The sequence below is a fragment of the Mustela putorius genome, unplaced genomic scaffold (assembly GCF_011764305.1).
Source record: "Mustela putorius furo isolate JIRA1106 unplaced genomic scaffold, ASM1176430v1.1 tig00000450_pilon_pilon_pilon, whole genome shotgun sequence".
In the NCBI taxonomy this organism is placed as follows: Eukaryota; Metazoa; Chordata; class Mammalia; order Carnivora; family Mustelidae; genus Mustela; species Mustela putorius.
In genome coordinates, this window is record NW_025421385.1 from 19,408,058 (window position 1) to 19,432,247 (window position 24,190).

Below are 24,190 nucleotides of genomic sequence, written 5' to 3' on the forward strand. Positions count from 1 at the left end.
CTTTTTATATTGAGTCAGCATTTACTCTGCCAAATTTTGGAGCAATTCAGAGTCTGTTTTACATGCCATGTGCTTTATATTTGAAAACTAATTCCAAAATATATTTATATGCATCTAATAGAATTGGATGAGATCAAAAGATTAGATTATCTGGTCTATCTTGACAACTGATCTGTTTTGGCACCAGAAATTGATTCTGCTCGTAACAGGCCTATCTAGTGAGCTGTTGGCACAAGTAATGACTTCACACCCAAAAATGCCAGGGCATAATGACATGAATACATTCAGCAAAATGTTAAAATGGTGCATTTGGTTAATGGCCAAAGAACTTATTTATGAACATTAACTAGGTGTATCACTATAAAAATGCAATTATTTTGTTTGTGGTATGTAGCTTACATAATTATAGAAACAAATTATTTCTATCTCCAAATGGACTTTCACCTATAACAATTTCAATTAAAACCATGACTACAAAATTTACCACATATATTCAAAGAAAGTTTGTTTTGCCATCCTCAAATTATCATAGTACAATTTTATTCTACTTTTAAAAAATTTAATCTGTAACTCATGGGTTAAATTCCAAAAAGGGTTTTGTTTTTCTTTTGCTTTGTTTTAAATTTTGGTCTATGTGAATTGCTTAAGTTTGCAATATTCAGAAGGAAATCTCTGGGATACAGATTTTGTTAAAAGAGTTCCAGTATTTCCTGCATCTGCTGGGTGGAAATGGTACCCAATGCAGTTTTAACAACTATTTCAATTTTAAAAAATAAATTAATTAATTAAAAAAAAAAAAGAAAACAGAGGTGGACAGAATCTAAGTTTAAAACAATGGGGGAAAATTTCTGGTTATTTTTAATGTTAAAAAATATGTTTTAAGGTGGGCACGTATTGCATGGAGCACTGGGTGTGGTGCATAAACAATGAATTTGGGAACACAAAAAAATTAAACCAAATTAAATTAAAAAAATATATATGTTTTAAGACTAGCTCCTAAAAAGGTTAAACTATTGTTTCTTATCCTATCTGAATTCCTTTAGTCCTTCAGTCCTTGAATTGAAAGTAACTTCAAGGAAGTAAGGTTTAAGTTATGTTACATGTGCATTCACATGTAAATCTCTTAGTTTCTAGCAGTTTCAATTTCTGGGTATTATTAGTTTTTCTATTAGTCTATAAACCATAGTTAATTAAGGTAAATTTTACTTTACTATAACATATACTTCATTGTCATTCCAAATCACAATATTTAAAATGCCACTTAGAGTTAGGAATTAATTGTGGCCCATGGGTGGCTCAGAGGCTTAAGTGTCTGCCTTTGGCTCAGGTCAGGATCTGAGAGTCCTGGGATCCACCCCAGGTCATCTGTGGTCCTCAGGCTCCCTGATCAGTGGGAGTCTGCTTCTCCTTTTGCCCCTCCCCCCTACTTTCTCTGTCTGCTCTTTGTCTTTGTCTTTCTGTGTGTCTTTCTTTGTCTGCTCTGTTTGCTCTTTCTCTGTCTCTCTCAAATAAATGAATAAATACAATCTTTAAAAAATATATATATTTAAAAAAAAGGAATTAATCTATGTAGGTTCATACCTTTTGTTTTTTTTTTAAGATTTTATTTATTTATTTGACAGAGAGAGAGCACAAGTAACCAGAGCAGCAGGAAGAGGGAGAGAGAGAAGCAGGCTCTCTGCTAAGCAGGGAGCCTGATGTGGGGCTCAATTCCAGGACTCTGGAATCATGCCCTGAGCTGAAGGCAGCCGCTTAACCAACTAAGCCACCCAGGCACCCCTCACACGTATTTTTTAAACCCTTGAAAAACCGTAACAGTGGGGCACCTGGGTGGCTCAGTTTGGTAAACGACTGCTTTCAGCTCAGGTCATGATCCCAGGGTCCTGGGAATCAGAACCCCACATTGGGCACTCTGCTCAGCAGGGAGCCGGCTTCTCCCCATCCTTCTGCAGCTCCCTCATTTGTTTCCCTGCCTGTACTCTCCTGTTCTCTCTCTGTCAAATAAATAAATAAAATCTTAAAACAAAAACCAAAACACTATAACAGTAATAGAAAGAACACTCTTAATAGAGAGTCTAACTTTATTTTATATATTTGATCACTGACAGCTTTTAAGCCCATCTATCTTCCTCTTCTTTTGTACAGTCTAGGCACACTGATCAGACAGTTCACACACACGACCTCTTTTGGTAGCAGCAAGAAATTTAAATCTTGCAACTCTCCAGCTCAGGCTCTGGAATTTTTCCCCACTTCCAAAGGCTAACTTCTATAAATGGTCAGCTTATACTCTGTCTCACTCACCCCGCCCAAACCTGCTTATGCCTGCCTTGTGCTGTTCAGGAGTCCTTCATTATACTGACCCATTGAAGGGACAGCATACACTTTTATCTAGCTATCTAAAGGAGTACTTCTAGAGCCTTGGCGTGGCACAAAATAATTACAGATAAGATCTTAATCACATCCAACTTTCTCCAGGAACACAGGATTTATGTGCTCTATCCCCATGATGACCTTAGCCCTGCAAGGGTATTAATTTTTCAACATATCATCAACTCCACAGCTGGATTTACCCCAGTGAGGACCTCAACTCAAAAGTTTGAATAGTTGGAGTTATTCTGGGTTGAATTATCCACAACCATAAGTCCCATTATAAAATTTCTGTAATGTATTTATGACTTCCTATATTCCCTTCTATTCTCCCATCTTCTTTCCTAATTCAGCCCCCAACCTCTGTGAAATACCCTTCCTCCTTCTTCCCTTTTCCCTTTTGTTCCTAACCTTTGCTTTCTTAGCCCTGCTTCCTGATGGACAATTACTAACCATGAAAACATTATAAAATCACTTTTGTGTAAGCCTCACTGAACCAACAAGCTCATAATCTTAAAGTATACTAAGTGTTGGATATGTCCCTCTCTCAATTACCTGGCCAAACTACAGTCATTAGAAGATCTTAAAGAAACTTTACAATAGCGCAATTCACCCCTTGTCAATCTGTTTCACTGGCCACATCTCTAGACCTAAGCCTGAATTGTCTTCCTGGTTCCAGGGGGCACCTGGGTGGCTCAGTCAGTTGAGCATCCAATGCTTGGCTTTGGCTCACATAATGATCTCATGGCCCTGGGATCAAACTCCATGTAGGGCTCCATGGTCAACACAGAGTCTGCTTGAGATTCTCTCTCTTCCTCTGCCCCTCCCACCAATTGTGCACATGTTCTCTCTCTCTCTCTGAAATAAATAAAATCTTTAAAATAAAGTAAATAAATAAAATACTAATTACAACTATTCAGGATGGCCCCCTATGATATCCAAATCAAAAATACCTACTAGAATATATTAATTCTTGGTTACCCATGCAAAATGCAAAGCCTAAGGATTTTAACCTCTAAGGGTTAAAGGATTATTGGCATCGTTGACCTAAATACCCCTCAGTTTTATACTTACTGATTCCTCTACCTCAGACATCTCCTCTTCATTGACTTGCATCCTTTGAATTTGGGGCTGAATGAAACCTTACTATTAAGCAGAACATAAAATGGCCTTCCACAATTGAGTGTGAACACATGTAACAGTGCTAACAGTTCACTAGACAGGGTGGTAGCAGGAGAATCAATCCTGGTGCTGAAACAGTTAAATCAATGGTCAAAACATAGGTTTAGGGGGCTTAAGGGGGTAGGAGAAGAATAAATGAAACAAGATGGGATTGAAAGGGAGACAAACCATAAGTGACTCTTAATCTCACAAAACAAACTGAGGGTTGCTGGGGGGAGGGGAGTTTGGAGAGAGGGAGGGGTAGGGTTATGGACATTGGGGAGGGTATGTGTTATGGTAAGTGCCGTGAAGTGTGTAAACCTGGCGATTCACAGACCTGTAGTCCTGGGGATAAAAATACATTATATGTTTATAAAAAATAAAAATAAAACAAAAAACAAACCAAAAAAAAAACAAAAAAACAAAAAACAAAAAAACATAGGTTTAGTCCAATCTTTTGAGCACACCTCATTCTACCATGTAGTCTTGTTTTGTCATAGTTTGCCAGTCTCTTAGTTTTTGAATTCTGGCACCTGCAAAATTGTCTTTTTCTTCTTCTTCCTCCTCCTCCTCCTCCTCTTCTTCTTCTTCTTTTAAAGATTTTATTTATTTATTTGACAGAGATCACAAGTAGGCAGAGAGGCAGGCAGAGAGAGAGGTGGAAGCAGGCTCACTTCTAAGCAGAGAGCCTGATGCAGGGCTTGATCCCAGGACCCTGAGATCAGGACTGAGCAAAAGGCAGAGGCTTAACCCACTGATCCACCCAGGGGCCCCTGCCCTTTTCTGCTTCTTACACAAGATCTGAAAGCACTAGTTGTCATATCTCCTTTGTCAGTTTACTGTTTTAGCTTCCTGCTCATCTTCTAAAGTCTGACTCTTTCCCTTGGCTTTTAGCTTCATCTGCCTTTTCATACATCTATGGATATTTCTCCCCTGTCTCCATGTCCTTACATAGGACATACTTGACACACTGCTTTCTTGTCTTGGACCTTTTTCTCTTTCAAAATCTCATGTTCTCTCAATAATCACTGAGATTTGTTACCTGCCTCTTTAACTCCTCTCTCTCAAATCTTGGATGTCAGGAATAGAAAGTACAGCTTTCTCTGTGGTATCAGAGTGTGCAGGGGGCACCCATTATTTATGCATGGCCAGCAGTCATTCACTGTTCTTTTCAAAAGTTCCCACTTTTCTATGAGAAAACACCTCTCCCAATTCCTAGTCCACGCAGTTTGGGAAGAGTTGGTCACACCTCCACATCTTGGAGGACTTATGAGTCAAGGGAAGTCCCTTAATGTTTAAAGGAAGGACTTTTGTGGTCGTATAGGAAAATAAGTAATTTCTTTTCTGTAGGTTTGCCCTAAGATTAGATATAAGCTTGAAAATTCCTTGCAATCACCACTTAGAAGGGAGTTCTTCCCTTATATCTTCACATGGTGAGAAGGGAGATCTGGGCAGGATCCGTAGATTTGTAAATCATTATCAGGTGTGCTGCAGTGGAAACCAAGGGAGTGAGCTCATTGAAAAACTATTTGCAGAGTGAGAAAACTTGCCAAATGGAACTTTGGGGAGAAGCCCAATACTTCATGGTTAGGTGGAAGAAGAAAAATCCTTACAAGAAAAGAGAATGGCCAAAATAAGTTGGAGGAAAAATGGGAGCCATTCCTGAAATAAGGCAGAAGAATATTTTGAAAAGATATGATCAGCAGAGTTAAAATCTGCAGAGGGGCCAAGTAAATTGGGACTGAACACTGAGTGGTCTTTGGTGATCTTGGCAAAAGATACTGAAATAAATCAAGGAGGGGATAGGGCTTGAGGAAATGGAGACAGCTAGTACACCTAGTCTTTCAGAAGCCTTTGACTCTAAAGGGAGAAGCTATAGACCAACAAAGTATCAAAGGGAGGTATTTTTGAAGATGAAAGAGATTGACATATGTTCATAATTGATAGAAAAGGGGAGGGGAGAAGAGGGGGGAAGGAGAGGGGAAAGAAAGAAAGTTTAGGGAGAGAGGGAAGAAGTGAAGAAAAGAAGAAAAAAATAGGGGGAAAATTTATTTTGTGGAGTGAAGTCTCTGAAGATGGTAGCTGAAATATATGTCAGAACACAGTTAAAAAGAAGATTCTCTATCCTCTCTACTCTGCATCACCTGTCCCCACCCTCCTCCAAGATTGGATTTATGACTAATGAAATTTATTTTGTAATTACTTAAAGACACCTTAAATCTATATACACTAAATAGTTTGCCTTTTCTCTGAAAACCTACTTTCCCTCTGAATATTGCTTATCTTTATGGTACCATCATATACTTTGCATCTACTTTACCAAGTTAATAATCTCACATTCTTTCTTGAAATTCTGGTCTAAATTCCACTAACTCATTAATTAACATTTTTGGTTCAAGTTATTATTAGTATTTACTGAAAGTAATCATTTAAGAAGCATCAAGAGCCTCCTAAGCATCTCCACCCTCCCTTATAGCTCTTCACAGCAATCCTTTCTCTACATTGCTACTAGAATAAAATACAAACAAAACAAAAGACAAAAAGGCCATTACCAAGTTTACAGATCCTTCAGAATTTACTGTTACCTTAAGGATAAAATTCAATATACCTAATCTGAATAGTAGCTAAGTTTTATTTTGATTGTTTTCTTCTATCCAGTACATCCTCCATGTAGAACTTCTTGTTTTTTCTAAATTATTCTTTTCTCTGTGACTTTGCACAAAATTCCTTCTCTGCCTGGTTTTCATTTTCTACTTTCCTCATATACCTTTTTTTAAAAAAGCCATTTTACTGAGGTATTACTGACATATTAAAAATATGTAAATATTTAATGTTATAACTAGATGGGTTTGGGGATATGTGTATATCCATGAAACCATCACCACCATCAAGATATATACATATCCAGCACCTTCAAAAGTTTCCTCCCACTCCCTTTAGCATTATGTTTATTTTTGTGGTAAGAACCACAGGATCTAGTCTTTTAACAAATTTTACTACACAATACAGCATTGTTAGCTAAAGACACTATACTTATACCATGGTAGTTCTACAGAACTTATTTATCCCATACAACTGAAACATCATAGCTTTTAACCATCACCTCCCCACTGCTCCTCTTTGACAGCCCCTGTTTAATCACCTTTCTGTTTCTGTGAGCTTGACTATTTTATATTTCACATACAAGTGAAATCATACAGCTTTGTCTATGTCTTATTGTGCTAAGCATAATGCCATCCAAGTACATCCATGCTATCACAAATAACAGGATTTTCTTCTTTTTAAGGCTGAGTATATTCCACTGTATGTATATACCACATCTTCTCTGTCCATTCACTGGTTGATAGACACATAGGTTGAGTGCATATTTTGGCTGTGGTGAATAATGTTCCAATGAACATGGTATGGATCCCTCTTTGATATCCTGCTTTTATTGGCATATATATCTAAAAGTGGGATTGGTGGATCATATGGTAGGTAAAGCTATATTTTTTAAGAACATTCATACTGCTTTTCATAATGACTGCACCAATTTACATTCTCCAAAACAGTGTACAAGGGTTACCCTTTACTCCAAATCTTTACCAATATTTGTTATTTTTCTTTTTGATAATAACCATTTTAACAAATGTGAAATCACATCTCATTGTGGTTTTGATTTGCATTTACTTGAGCACCTTTTAATGTACTTGCTAGGCATTTGTGTACATTCTTTGGAGAAATGTCTATTCAGGTATTTTGCCCATTTCTAATTGGATTTATTTGACATGTGATCTTTTTAATGTACTATTGAATTAGGTTAGCTAATACTTTTTTCAGGATATTTGCTTCTATTTTAATCAGGAACATTGGACTGTAATTTATTTTCTTGTAATGTCCTTGTTTGATAATCTGGCCTGATAAAATATTTTTGAAAATGTTTCCTCTTCTTCAGTATTTTGGAAGAGTTTGAGAATGATGGGTATTAGACTCTTCTTTAAATGTTTGGTAGAATTCCAGAATTCTTTTGTTGTTATTTTCTTTATGATTTGAGTAGTTGGTTTAGTGTATGTGTTGATTCCTTTTCTTTCATCTTTTGTGTATATACTATATGTTTTTTGCTTTGTGGTTATATGATGCTAACATAAAACATCTTACAACTTTTCCCCACTTCTGGGGGGAGGGGGTTTGGGCGAAGGGGGTGGGATTATGGACATTGGGGAAGGTATGTGCTTTGGTGAGTGCTGTGAAGTGTGTAAACCTGGTGATTCACAGACCTGTACCCCTGGGGATAAAAATATATGTTTATAAAAAATAAAAATTATAAAAATGGAAAAAAAAACATCTTACAACTTTTGACATTTTAATTATAATGTGTCTTGTTGTGGTTCTCTTTAGATTCTTCTTATTTGGTATTGTTTGGGCATCATGGGCCTGGATGTCTATTTCTTTCTCCAAATGAGGGAAATTTTAGCCATTTCGGTTATTTCTTTGAATAAGCTTTCCACTTTTTTCCGCTTTCTTCTCTTTCTGCACTCTATGTTTTATGTATATATTTGATCTTTTGTTGGTATCCCATAAGTCCCATAGGCCATTTTCATTTCCTAATTCTTTGTTTCTCTTCTGATTTTATGAATTCCATTGCACTGAGTTTGAATCTGCTGCTCTTTTCTTCAACTTCATGTAGCCTGCTGTGGAAGTCTTCTACTAAATTTTTCAGTTATTGTATTCTCAAGCTCTGTGATTTCTTTTTTTTTTTTTTTAATTTTTAAATTTATTTATTTTCAGAAAATCAGTATTCATTATTTTTTCACCACACCCAGTGCTCCATGCAATCCATGCCCTCTATAATACCCACTACCTGGTACCCCAACCTCCCACCCCCACACCACTTCAAACCCCTCAGATTGTTTTTCAGAGTCCATAGTCTCTCATGATTCACCTCCCCTTCCAATTTACCCCAACTCCCTTCTCTTCTCTAACACCCCTTGTCCTCCTTGATATTTGTTATGTTCCACAAATAAGTGAAACCATATGATAATTGACTCTCTCTGCTTGATTTATTTCACTCAGCATAATCTCTTCCAGTCCCGTCCATGTTGCTACAAAAGTTGGGTATTCATCCTTTCTGATGGAGGCATAATACTCCATAGTGTATATGGACCACATCTTCCTTATCCATTCGTCCGTTGAAGGGCATCTTGGTTCTTTCCATAGTTTGGCGACCGTGGCCATTGCTGCTATAAACATTGGGATACAGATGGGCCTTCTTTTCATGACATCTGTATCTTTGGGGTAAATACCCAGGAGTGCAATTGTAGGGTCATAGGGAAGTTCTATTTTTATTTTTTTTATTTTTTTTTTAATTTTATTTATTTATTTATTTATATTTTTTATTTTTTATAAACATATATTTTTATCCCCAGGGGTACAGGTCTGTGAATCACCAGGTTTACATACTTCACAGCACTCACCAAAGCACATACCCTCCCCAATGTCCATAATCCTACCCCCTTCTCCCAAACCCCCTCCCCCCAGCAACCCTCAGTTTGTTTTGTGAGATTAAGAGTCACTTATGGTTTGTCTCCCTCCCAGTCCCATCTTCTTTCATTTATTCTTCTTCTACCCACTTAAGCCCCCATGTTGCATCACCACTTCCTCATATCAGGGAGATCATATGATAGTTGTCTTTCTCTAATTGACTTATTTCGCTAAGCATGATACGCTCTAGTTCCATCCATGTTGTCGCAAATGGCAAGATTTCATTTCTTTTGATAGCTGCATAGTATTCCATTGTGTATATATACCACCTCTTCTTGATCCATTCATCTGTTGATGGACATCTAGGTTCTTTCCATAGTTTGGCTATTGTGGACATTGCTGCTATAAACATTCGGGTGCACGTGCCCCATTTGGATCACTATGTTTGTATCTTTAGGGTAAATACCCAATAGTGCAATTGCTGGGTCATAGGACAGTTCTATTTTCAACATTTTGAGGAACCTCCATGCTGTTTTCCAGAGCAGCTGCACCAGCTTGCATTCCCACCAACAGTGGAGGAGGGTTCCCCTTTCTCCCTTTCTCCGCATCCTCGCCAGCATCTGTCATTTCCAGACTTGTTGATTTTAGCCATTCTGACTGGTGTAGGGTGATATCGCATTGTGGTTTTGATTTGTATTTCCCTGATGCCGAGTGATATGGAGCACTTTTGCATGTGTCTGTTGGCCATCTGGATGTCTTCTTTGCAGAAATGTCTGTTCATGTCCTCTGCCCATTTCTTGATTGGATTATTTGTTCTTTGGGTGTTGAGTTTGCCTAGTTCTTTATAGATTCTGGACACAAGTCCTTTATCTGATATGTCGTTTGCAAATATCTTCTCCCATTCTGTCAGTTGTCTTTTGATTTTGTTAACTGTTTCCTTTGCTGTGCAAAAGCTTTTGATCTTGATGAAATCCCAATAGTCCATTTTTGCCCTTGCTTCCCTTGCCTTTGGCATTGTTCCTAGGAAGATGTTGCTGCGGCTGAGGTCAAAGAGGTTGCTGCCTGTGTTTTCCTCAAGGATTTTGATGGATTCCTTTCACACATTGAGGTCCTTCATCCATTTTGAGTCTATTTTTGTGTGTGGTGTAAGGAAATGGTCCAATTTCATTTTTCTGCATGTGGCTGTCCAATTTTCCCAGCACCATTTATTGAAGAGGCTGTCTTTTTTCCATTGGACATTCTTTCCTACTTTGTCGAAGATGAGTTGACCATAGAGTTGAGGGTCTATTTCTGGGCTCTCTATTCTGTTCCATTGATCTCTGTGTCTGTTTTTGTGCCAGTACCATGCTGTCTTGATGATGACAGCTTTGTAATAGAGCTTAAAGTCCGGAATTGTGATGCCACCTACGTTGGCTTTCTTTTTCAATATCCCTTTGGCTATTCGAGGTCTTTTCTGGTTCCATATAAATTTTAGAATTATTTGTTCCATTTCTTTGAAAAAGATGGATGGTACTTTGATAGGAATTGCATTAAATGTATAGATTGCTTTAGGTAGCATAGACATTTTCACAATATTTATTCTTCCAATCCAGGAGCATGGAACATTTTTCCATTTCTTTGTGTCTTCCTCAATTTCTTTCATGAGCACTTTATAGTTTTCTGAGTATAGATTCTGTATCTCTTTGGTTAGGTTTATTCCTAGGTATCTTATGGTTTTGGGTGCAATTGTAAATGGGATTGACTCCTTAATTTCCCTTTCTTCTGTCTTGCTGTTGGTGTAGAGAAATGCAACTGATTTCTGTGCATTGATTTTATATCCTGACACTTTACTGAATTCCTGTATAAGTTCTAGCAGTTTTGGAGTGGAGTCTTTTGGGTTTTCCACATATAGTATCATATCATCTGCGAAGAGTGATAATTTGACTTCTTCTTTGCCGATTTGGATGCCTTTAATTTCCTTTTGTTGTCTGATTGCTGAGGCTAGGACCTCTAGTACTATGTTGAATAGCAGTGGTGATAATGGACAAAGAAGAATTGAAAAAAAATCATGGAAACAAATGATAATGAAAATACAACAGTTCAAAATCTGTGGGACACAACAAAGGCAGTCCTGAGAGGAAAATATATAGCGGTACAAGCCTTTCTCAAGAAACAAGAAAGGTCTCAGGTACACAACCTAACCCTACACCTAAAGGAGCTGGAGAAAGAACAAGAAAGAAACCCTAAGCCCAGCAGGAGAAGATAAATCATAAATATCAGAGCAGAAATCAATGAAATAGAAACCAAGAAAACAATAGAACAAATCAACGAAACTAGGAGCTGGTTCTTTGAAAGAATTAATAAAATTGATAACCCCCTGGCCAGACTTATCAAAAAGAAAAGAGAAAGGACCCAAATAAATAAAATCATGAATGAAAGAGGAGAGATCACAACTAACACCAAAGAAATACAAACTATTATAAGAACATACTATGAGCAACTCTACGGCAATAAATTTGACAATCTGGAAGAAATGGATGCATTCCTAGAAACATATAAACTACCACAACTGAACCAGGAAGAAATAGAAAGCCTGAACAGACCCATAACCGGTAAGGAGATTGAAACAGTCATTAAAAATCTCCAAACAAACAAAAGCCCAGGGCCAGACGGCTTCCCGGGGGAATTCTACCAAACATTTAAAGAAGAACTAATTCCTATTCTCCTAAAACTGTTCCAAAAAATAGAAATGGAAGGAAAACTTCCAAACTCATTCTATGAGGCCAGCATCACCTTGATCCCAAAACCAGACAAGGATCCCACCAAAAAAGAGAGCTATAGACCGATATCCTTGATGAACACAGATGTGAAAATACTCAACAAAATACTAGCCAATAGGATTCAACAGTACATTTAAAAGATTATTCACCACGACCAAGTGGGATTTATTCCAGGGCTGCAAGGTTGGTTCAACATCCGCAAATCAGTCAATGTGATACAACACATCAATAAAAGAAAGAACAAGAACCATATGATACTCTCAATAGATGCTGAAAAAGCATTTGACAAAGTACAGCATCCCTTCCTGATCAAAACTCTTCAAAGTGTAGGGATAGAGGGCACATACCTCAATATCATCAAAGCCATCTATGAAAAACCCACCGCAAATATCATTCTCAATGGAGAAAAACTGAAAGCTTTTCCGCTAAGGTCAGCTCTGTGATTTCTGTTTGGTACTTTTGAATATTCTCACTTTGTTTATGCATTCCTTTCCTGACCTTGGAGAACATCTTTCTGACTGTTATTTTGCTGTTACTGAGTAAGCACTTATATATATCTGTTTCATCAAGATCTGTTTCTAGAAGTTTATTTTGTTCTTTTGTTTGGAACATATTCTCTTTTTCTTCATTTTCCTTGACTCACTGTGTTGGCTTATGTGCATTAAATGAAACACTTTTCCCAGTCATGACAGATTGTTCTCATGTAAGGCATGAATCTCATCTATTAGTCCAGCCTCAGCTCCTAGTTAGCTTTCAAAACTGATTGTTCAAGTCATGGTCTGTTTTTAGTAGCTCCCAATAGTTGAGGGTATGCTAAGCCCCATCACTGTCCTATAGGGGAGGATCACAGTCATCACCTAGATGGAGACTGATTAGAACCCAGATCCCAGAAGCAACTGGGAAAGTATCCAGTTAAACCACTTCCACAGAGTACCTGGGAGATAGGTATTTTGTCTGCTCTCTCTGCATTGAGCCCAGGTTTATGGCTACGGGCAATGGCTTATTTATTCCTCTGGTGGTGTTCTCATTCCTTAAAGATTTTTGTGTTGATGAAAGACTTGCATTACTGTATTCTAATTTAAACATTAGTCACCTCCTCTAGGCTGTACTGACTGGATTTGGAAGAGAAAGATCTTTACTCACCAGCCTGGATAGGAACCCTCAGGATTTCAGAACTTTTCTATAGTTTTACTTTCACTACTCTTCTAATTCTCTTTTAGCCAAGGGGGTGGGGAAGGAGTCTTAGGATTGTGTGCAATCTCTCCATCCCTCAAAATCAGGTTGGTTGCTAAGAGCTTCCCATTTTCCCTAAGGCAGTGTTTTGAAGTTAAAGTTCTGCTCCTTCTGCCAATCTGGCAGTCAAATCAGCTGTTAAGATTTCAAACTGCTACTGAGTTCTACATCTCTCTGCAAAAGCTTGCATGTGCCATTATCAGCACTGGGGGTAGGTGTTGGGCAACTGGGGGATTCTGTAGTTGTCCCGTGGAGTTTGTGTGTGAACCTCTTGTTGCAGTTCATGAGCCAGTTACTACGATTCATTCTGGCTGTTGAGATCCACGTGCCAGTTTTTTTTGAATCCATTCACATTTTCCATGATTGCTAGCTGTTGATAGTTGCCTCTGGACAATTCAGCAATGCCAATCCCCTCAGTATTCTGGATGGGATGGGATAGAAGCAGACCTCCTTTGTTTCTTTTTGGTGGCATTTTTTTAGGAGAGGTGAAGCTTCATGTTCTGTAGAAAAATTAGGTATAAAGTAAGAAGCTACACACACACACACACACTCACCCCAAAAGAGAGAGAAGTTGACATATACAGAAAGATAGAGACAAGATTTTGAGAATGGTTTTAGGTGATATTTAGGGTCTTGACATTACTTGCTTATAACACTCAGCTTTTACTCTTACTCTTAAAGCACTCATGCCCTTTTCTTACCAAATGGTTTCACGTGGTTTTCCATCACTTGAAACTGAAGAATTTTGAATAGTGATCTCTATTTAGAAAATTTAGATGTGGAATATGAAAAGATAAATCTATTGTATCCTTTAGATTTTGTGACATTATTTTGTAGTAACAAATAAATCTAAGTTTCACTAATTTATAACAACAAATATTTCTTTCATTTTTGTGTTATTTGTGAACTAAACATCACTGAGGGTCTTTTGTTTTTTTGTTTTGTTTTGTTTTGTTTTTGTTTTTTAAAGATTTTATTTATTTATTTGACAGACAGAGATTACAAGTAGGCAGAGAGGCAGGCAGAGAGAGGAGGAAGCAGGCTCCCTGCTGAGCAGAGAGCCTGATGCAGGGCTCCATCTCAGGGCCCTGGGATCATGACCTGAGCCGAAGGCAGAGACTTTAACCCACTGAGCCACCCAGGCACCCCTTACTGAGGGTCTTATTCGTTTTTTGAACCAAACCAAAGAACAGACTTTGCTTAGAGTGCCATTCTCATGGCAGATGGGAAGACCAATTGTAGAACTATGAAGTGACTTTTAAGCTTTTGCTATGCCTGACACATAATACTTCCCTCATATTCGATTTGCCCAATGATGTCACATGGCCAAATCTTTTTCAGCATGATGCAAAGTATTTTCCTCCCACAGGGAAGTCTTTTAAGTCATATAACAATTGATATGATATATGACTTTTTCCTCATTGAGCCAATTTATCTTATTAAAATTTCACTTATTCTCTTACCTGATCTCAGATACATAGAAGAAAAAAGAATGGGCCTACATTAAAGTCTTCCTAGATTTATTTCCATTCTTAAATAGAGGTTGATTTAAGAAAAAGAAGAAGGAAATAATTTAGAATTATTAAATCTAATAGGAGAATAAATAAGTGAAATAAGGGAGATACATTTTGAGTCATATCTGTTTATTCTATCCCCCTTATACCTACTTGGTATCTTTCCTGTACAAGAGAATATACAAGAGCAGAAAAGCATGGTGTCATACTTACACATACTTTACTCTGGAGTTAGACCACTTGGGTTGAAATTCTGGCTCTACTCTTTCCTAGCTATGTGATATTGGATTAACTATTATTCATCTTTGTATCTGAATTTTAACTAAATAATAATTCCCTTTATAAGATTACAGTGATTAAACAACTATAGACAAGACAAAGAATTTAGAACAGTATAAGCATGGGTATAAATCTTTGTTATTGGTATTGTAAAGATGTAGACTATCGTATTAAAATCACATTCCCAGTACTTATCATAAATCCTGTATATAGCTAAAAATATTTATATATTGAATGGATGAAAAACTGAAAATAAATGATTATTTCATTGGTATACTTTTATGCATGTGAGTACGCACCAACATTATATATGTATGTAGATATATACATATATACATATAATTGTCTTATCTTCTTATGAAAACACATTAAAGGAAATACATTTAAAATGCGGAGATAGTGGAAGTCTTACATTTTTAAAACTACACAGTCATTAATTTTGCAAGATGTCAGAATTTGAAAAGACATTATCAGTGAAATGCTGTGGAGGTGTTCCTGTGTAATAGGGAGCAAAAGGAGGAAGGGATGGCATTTATACTTTTGCCCTGTCACTTTGGCTTTATGTCAGCGGCTTAAAAGATGGCACTGAAACATGTGATTGGTTTCATAAGAGCTTTAAAAATAAAAGAGAAAAGTGGTTTCCTGCATATAAAAACAAATGTACAACAAATTCAAAACACTGAAGGAGAAAGAGGAACAGGAATAGTCATGTTTTATTATAAATACCAGTGTTGTTTTTTTTTTAAGTTGACAACCAAGAAGGCCAGACATTAGGCCATTGCTATGTGTATTGATGGTTCCCCATATTTAATAATATTTTCTAGTGTTAAGAAACCTCAACAGTGATAATCAGCTGGGAACTTCTACCAAAAAGAATCATAAAAGACAAAAGCTAAAAGAAACTCAGATTATCTGACTTCAGGTCCTGTGTTCTTTTTCTGTTCTACGATTGCTCCATCTGGCCCAGTCTGTTTTGTGGAGCCTGTTAAGTAAAGGAAATTAAACATTTACCAATGTGTCATGTCATATTCAGTAATTTGAATATATATAAATTATTCATTTGAATGTAGAGAATCTTTTTCTTTTTTCATGTTAAAGACAGGGTAATTACAAAATTGAAATGTAGTGCCTTCCCAAACCAATGTTACTAATCAAAATAGTGAATAGAGATTTATTTAATAGACATCCACTCAACAGTTTATGATGAATGATTACCTAAAAAATAATTTAAACAGATAATCCCGTCAAAAAATGGGCAGAAGACATGAACACACACTTGTCCAATGAAGACATACAAATGGCTAACAGACCCATGAGAAAATGTTCATCATTATCAGCCATCAGAGAGATTCAAATCAACATCACATTGAGATACCCCCTTACACCAGTCAGAATGGCCAAAATCAAGAAGACAGTAAACAACGAGTATTGGAGAGGGTGTGGAGAAAAAGGAATCCTTTTACACTGTTGGTGGGAATGCAAGTTAGTGCAGCTACTTTGGAAACCAGTGTGGAGATTCCTTAAGAAATTAAAAATAGAGCTTCCCTATGACCCTGCAATTGCAGTAGTGGGTATTTACTCCAAACATACTGATGTAGTGAAAAGAAGGGCCATCTGTACCCCAATGTTCATAGCAGCAATGGCCATAGTTGCCAGACTGTGGAAAGAGCCAAGATGCCCTTCTATAGATGAATGGATAAAGAAGATATGGTCCATATATACTATGGAGTATTATACCTCCATCAGAAAGGATGAATACCCAACTTTTGTATCAACATGGATGGGACTGGAGGAGATTATGCAGAGTGAAATAAGTCAAGCAGAGACAGTCAATTATCACATGGTTTCATTTACTTGTGGAGCATATGGAATAACATGGAGAACATGGGAAGATGGAGAGGAGAAGTGAGTTGGGGGAAATTGGAGGGGGAGACGAATCATGAGAGACTCTGGACTCTGAGAAACAAACTGAGGGTTTTGGAGGGGAGGGGAGTCAGGGGTTGGATGAGCCTGGTGGGTATTAAGGAGGGCATGTATTGCATGGAGCAATGGGTGTGGTGCATAAACAATTAATTGGGGAACACTGAAAAAAATTAAATTTAAATTAAATTGTAAAAAATGATTTTTTAAAATGATTATTTTACTTTAATTTACATACAACACAGTGTCCAAATTTAAAGTATTCAGTCCAGTGAGCTCAGGGAAACACCCATGTAGCCATCATAAATATGATATAGTATCTTTTTTTGATCCAAGATTGTTTTCCCATGCTGTTTCCAGTTAGTTTCTTCCCTCATTCCAAAGTTAACTGCTATTCTCACATGTTACTTTTGCCTGTTTTCGAACATCATGGAATCTAAATCATGAAGTATGAACTCTTTCATTCTTGAATTTCTTTCATCAATGTAGTGTTTTTGAGGTTTTCCAAGTTATTGTATGTGTCAGTGTTTAAATTCCTTTTAATTACTGAGAGATTCTATTACACTGAGTGAATACATTCCAATTCTTTTCTTCATTTTTCCATTGCTGGGTATTTGATTGTTTTGCTATTCATTAATTATTATGACTAAACTTTCTATGTTCTGTTAGTTCTTTTTAGTTCTATTAGGATTTTTGTGGATTTATGTTTTCCATTTATTTAGTAGTGGAATTGATGGGTCAAAGGGGAAGTATGTTTTTAACTTTATATTAAATTGCCTTTTCTTTTTCTGTAAAGTGAGACATTCATACAAACCATGTATTCTGATTCAAATTCTATTCAAATTCTGATGGCTCCACATTTTCCCTTTATAAATATTGTCAATCTTTGAAATTTTAACCGTTATAATAGATTTGAAATGGCATCCCATTTTGTTTTTTATTAGTATTTCTCTGGTTACTAATGATGTTGAGCATCTTTACAAATGCTTATGTGGAGATCTTTTCACCTTTATTTAGGTACCTAAAATCCATCTCAGATTATTTTTATATACAAGATAGAGGTCAAGACATTTGTTGGTTCTTGGGTTGGTTGGTTGGTTTTGTTGTCTCCCCTCCCCCACCCGGCGTTTTCTGCTACTTTAGTTTTTTCTTTTTCTTTTTCTTTTTTATTACGTTCAATTGACCAGCATATAGTACATCATTTGTTTTTGATATAATGTTCAACAATTCGTTAGTTGTGTATATCACCCAGTGCTCATTACCACATGTGTCCTCCTTAATATCTGTCACCTGCTTACCCCATCCCCCCTCCCTTCTGTAACCCCAATGCTCATAAAGGCAATGTTCGCAATAGCCAAACTGTGGAAGGAGCTGAGATGCCCTTCAACAGATGAGTGGATAAAGAAGATGTGGTTCATATACACAATGAAATATTACTCAGCCATCAGAAATGATGAATACCCACCATTTTCATCGACATGATATTTCACCGAAGTGAAATAAGCAAGCAGAGAAAGAGAATTATTATATGGTTTCACACATATGTGGAACATAAGGAATAGCACAGAAGATCACAGGGGAAGGAGGGAAAACTGGGAAGAAATCAGAGACGGAGAAAAACCATGAGAGACTCTGGACTCTGGGAACCAAACTGATGATTGGTTTTGTTTTTAAATGTATGAATGAATATCCAGTTGTTCCAGAACCATATGTTGCAAAGTTTGTCCTTTCCACATTGAATTATATTAGCATATATGTAAAAAAAATGTAATTGGTCATACATATATGAGATCATTTTTTAAACACTTTTCATCTATTGATCTATTTGTCTATTTGCAGGCAAATACTACATCATTGTAATTATTGTGGTTTTATGATAATCTTTAAAATAGGTAATATAGTTTCTCTAAATTTGTTATATTGTTTAAGATTGTTTTGAGTATTTTAAGCCCTTTGTTTTTCCATAACTTTTAGAATAATCTTATCAATTTCTACTGAGATTTTTTGAATAGGATGACATTGAATCTATACACAAATTTATATGGAATTAACATCTTACTAATGAGTCTTCCAATCAATGAACATGATATATCTTCTTTAGTCTTTCTCTATAATGTTGAAGATTTTTAGTATGAGATCCTGGACATAGATGTTAAGTGTATTTCTGATTATATATCATTTTTTAAAATTAATATTTATCTTTTAAGTAGGCTTCACACCCAGCATGACGGTTATCATGGGGCTTGAACCAATGCCCCTGAGATCAAGACCTGAATGGAGATCCAAGAGTCAGACACTTAACCAACTGAGCCACCCAAGTGCCCCTGTCATGTTTTTCTTACTCTAAATGGTATTATTTCCTAACTTTGTTTCCAACAGTTTGTTGCCAGTATATAGAAATTAAATTGATTTCACATATTGATTATCTATTTAAATCTAGCTCAAATAACATTTTATTTCTAGAAGGTTCTATATGATTTATCACATTTATGAATGGTAGTGTAATTACCACCACAATCAAGTACCGCTTCCTACTTCTTTATTTAGATAGCTCTACCTGTCCTTCATCCACTCCTAATTCCTGGCAACTAATCTACTTTGTATGTGTATAATTTGGAAAATGTTATATAAATGAAATCATAGTATGTGACATTTTGACATATTTTTGACTCAGGGTAATGCCTTTGAGATCTATCCAAGTTGTTGTCTATTTAAATAGTCCTGGAGCTCCTGGGTGGAACAGTTGGTTAAGTGTCCAGCTCTTAGTTTCAGATCAGGATGTGATCTCAGGGAGGTAAGATCAAGCCCCACATGGCTCCATGCTGAGTGTAGAGCCTGCTTTTGATTTTTCCTCTGCCCCTTCCATTTGTTCTTGCTCTTTATCAATCTCTCTCTCTCAAATAAATAAATAAATCTTTAAAATAAATAAATAATCCTTTAGGTTTTTTTTTTTTAATTGTTTAGTAGTATTCCATGTTGTAAGTATAACATTTGGTCTAACCATTACCTATTGGGAAAGATTTTAGGTATTTCCAGGTTTTTTTTTTCTATTACAAATAAAGCTGCTATGAACATTTATATCCAGGTTTTTGTTTGAATACAAATTTTTATTAATCTGGGGAAGATGCCCAACAGTATGATTTTTTAAAAATATTTATTTATTTTTCTTGGAGGGGAGGGGCAAATGGAGAGGCAGAGAGAGAGAGAGAGTAAAAGTCCTAAGCAGACTCCATGATGAGCACAGAGCCCAAGGTGGGGCCAATCCTACTAACACGAGATAACGACCTGAGTGGAAACCAAGAGCTGTCACCCAACCTACTGTTCCATTCAGGTGCCCCCAGCATATGATATGTGAGTCATATGATAAGTGTTTAATTTTTCAAAGAAACAAACTATTTTTCAGAATGACTCTATCATTTTACATTCCCATTAAGCAAGTATGAAAATTTAAAGTATGCATATTTGTCAGCATTTTATGTAGTCATTATTTTGCTATTTTAGTTGTCTAAAATATTTCAAGATATCTCATCATAGTTTTAATTTGCATTATCCTAGTCGCTTTTGATGTTTAAGATATTTTCATGTTTTTTCCCACCATCCAATATATCCTCTTTAATGAAGCCTAATTCATTAGATTTTTTTTTCCTTCTTTTATGGATGATGCTTTTGGTCATATCTGAAAACTCTTCACCAAACCCTAGTTTTTATAGATTTCCACTTTAATTTCCTGTATAAGTTTTAGAGTTTTACATTTTACACTTAAATCAGTCATCTATTTCTAGATAAAGTTGTATATGGTGTGAGGTTTGGATGGAGATGATGATGATGGTGATTGCCTATGGTATATGAGGCAAAGACTATTTTTCCTTCATTGAATTGCATTTACACTTTTAGAAAAAATCAGATGTTTGAATGTATACTTGTGTACTTTTATTTCTGGATTCTCTATTCTGTTCCATTGATGTATATGTTTATTGCTCTGGTAACACCACAGTTTAAGACTATACAAAATCTTAAATTTGGACAGAGTGGTTCTTCCTTTTTTATTATTCTTTTCCTCAGAAGAAATCTATTATAGTTTCTTTGTCTTTATTTAAAATTTTAGTATCTTGTCTAGAACTATAAAGTATTTTGCTGGGATTTTGACAGGTATTGCCTTGAACTTATAACAGTTTAAGAGATTTGACATTTTTAGAATGTTGTATTCCAATCCATGAACATGATATCTGTTGTCATACCATTTGTTATTCTTTGATTTTTTAATCAGTGTTTTATAATTTTCAGCATGCAATTCCTATACATGTTTAGTTGTTTTTTACCTATTTATTTTTTAGTTTACTTAGTATTTTTTTAGAAAATATCTAAATATTTCATTTTTTGAATGATTGTACATGGTATTATATTTAAAAAATTATTTAACGTGGGGGACAGACAGAGAGAGAGGGAGAGAAAGTCTTAAACCACTCTGTGCTGAGCACAGAGCCTGACATGGGGTTCAATCTCACAACCTTGAGATTAGGATGTGAACAATACCAAGAGTTAGATGATTAACCATCTGTGCCACTCTGGTGCTCCCATGAAATGATATTTCATTTTAAATTTTTATTTCCATATGTTCACTGGTCATTTGTAGAATTCTTCTTAATTATTAATGTTGATATTGTATTCTGTGACCTTAATGAAATCAAATATTAGTTTTAGGAGTGGTTTTGTAGATTCCTTTGGATTTTCTATATAATCATGCCATCTGCAATAGAGACAGTTAATTTCTTCTTTTATGATCATTATGTGTTTTATTCCCTTTTTGCCTTCTAGCATGGTCTGAAATTCTTAGTACTATGTTGAATAATAGAAAGCATTCTTGTATTGTTCCAGATATTAGGTGAAAATAATTCAGTTTTTTACTAATATAAATGATGTTAGATGTAGGTTTTTGTTGTTGAGGAAGTATCCTTCTAATTTCTGATTTGCTGAGAGCATCTATCATGAATAGGTGTTGAATTTTATCAAATGATTTCTTGCATCAATTGGTATGATCATGTGATTTTTTTTTTCTTTAACCCGTTAACATGATAATTTGCATTGAACCAGCTTTTCTTTCCTAGAATAACTCTTCCTTGGTCATAATGTATAATTCTTTTATATACATTGCTCAATTTTATTTGCCATCATTTGGCTAGGGAATTTCAGTCTATACTCGTGAGGGAGACTGGTTTGTAATTTTCTTCTTCTTCTTCTTCTGTATTGACTTTTTTTTTTTGTATTAGGGTAATGATAGCTTTATAAAATGAATTAGGAAGTATGCCTTTTTCCATTTTTGCAAGAGATTGTATAGATTGGTGTTTTTCTTTAAACATTTGGGTAGAATTCTCCAGTGAACTCATATAGACCTTGAAATTACTGTTCGAAGAGTTTTAAATTTTTGAATTCATTTCCCTAAATTTTTTAGAGCAACAAATGCCTGGACCACCAGATACTGTGGTTTTTAAAGAACCTCATAGTTCTGGAAGATATACTTTTCTTCCAGAAAGGGCATGCTAATGAATAAGAAACACTGACTCTGGTATTGTATTACTTTTCCCACTGCATATCTAGCATTTTGTTATTCTTCTACAGTAATAATGTCCAAACAATTTTTTTTTTTAATTTTGTAAGAGGCCCGGGGTTGAAAACAGAAAAAAGAATTATCAGGATTGGGAGAGTTTTGTGTTTGCTACTGAGGTGTCTCTGAAATGAACAGGGCTCTGTGGGACACAGTTATCAGTAACTCTGGTCTAGGGAAATAAAACCCTGGAGTGTGAATCAGCAGGCATGAACTCTAGGATAGTCTCTGCCACAAAATTTCTATGTAACCTCAGTTAAGACAGTTAAGTCTTTTCACTTCTCTAAGACACATGATACACATGAAATTATATGCAATATTTTGTACCTAAAAACATTAAGCAACATGGAACTAGAAAACACGCTCTGTTCCATTTTAGTTATAAAAATGTGGGATTCTGTATTATTGCTTTATAAACATGATAAAGTCTTTGAATAGTATGGTTTGTGTTTTCAAAATTTTATGATTTTAACTTGCTTTTATTCACATTTTATTTGATTCTGGTAATAGTCTGATAAGATGGTAGGATAATTCTTTTTTGTATCCATTCTCTAAGGAGGAAAGAGTGAGTATGAATTGTCCATGGTAGAGGCATCTATAGAGAAACTGATGAACACAAGCCTATTTCGTTCTGCTACCCCCATGTATACCATATAAGAAAATTTTGAGAGTCATTCTGAAGTTATTTTTATGCTGAATAATCTGCAGCAGTTGAGTTTATGTAGTGTCATATAAAGTCAACTTAAATTCTAAGCCTATTATCCCACGTAGGAAGGTAAAAGATATTCTATTAAATTCATCTTCAAGTTAAAGTTAACATCACTCTACCACCTAGAATGAAGGTAAAACCAAAAGGGGGGAATCTAAAATCTTGTATTAACAACTTCTGGATTATTATAAAGAATATGATTTTTTAAAACTTTATTTTGTATTGAAAAATATTTTATCATTTTTATGCTACAAATACAAATCTTATACTTTCTAAATTTCTAGCCATGTGGTTTCTAAAACCTCAAAGAACATTGCCTCTTAAAATAATGACCTCTTAAAGTGTATATATATATATATATATTTTTTTTTTTTCAGTGCTCTGATCTTACTGTTTCTGGAAAGAATTAAATCTACCCTTCAAAGTTCTCAAAAAGGAAAGCTATATAGCCTGAAAATACTAACACTTTATACAAGATTCCTAGAAGTTGTTTATGGAAAGAATTTTGCTGTAAAGAATATTGTTTCTCTCTCCCTAAAATTTCAACTTAAACCTATATCCTGCTGGGTAGACTTCAATAGGAACTCAAAAATATAAATTCAGATTTATAAAAGACATTACTCAGAAGAAGTACTCTGTGAAGTGACTCAAAGGCGTCAAGTTACTGAATATACCAAATGGTTTTAAAGGGATCTTTCTTTTCTTCTCCAGAAAACATCTATACCCCTTTAATTAGAAGTCAACAGAGAAGGTTAATAACTGTCTTCACAATGACAGCCTGAAAAAAAAATCAATGGCATATTAAGGACAACTATTTTGATATTGCATATATTTTTGAGATAATATACATCTTCTAATATTATGTACATATTTCTGATAAAGCTATTATATTACTCCTGCTTTAAAATAAATTGAGTCTACTTTTGTTTGTTTCTATATCTTTCTGGAGTATTGTGAACCAAGGTAACTATGTTTCAGAGATAAGTTTCAAGATAATCAAATTTGAATTTATACTGTTGTCCCATAAAGAGAAACTTTCATAGTTCACAGAATCGGTTTCTTTGAGCTTCATTGTTAATAAAGAAAATGTAGAGGGAGTTGTCTTTAAGCTAAAAAAAAAAAAAAAATTCCATGCTTCAACTGACATCTGGTAAGTAGAAAACTCATCTGCCCTTTGAGCAGTGGT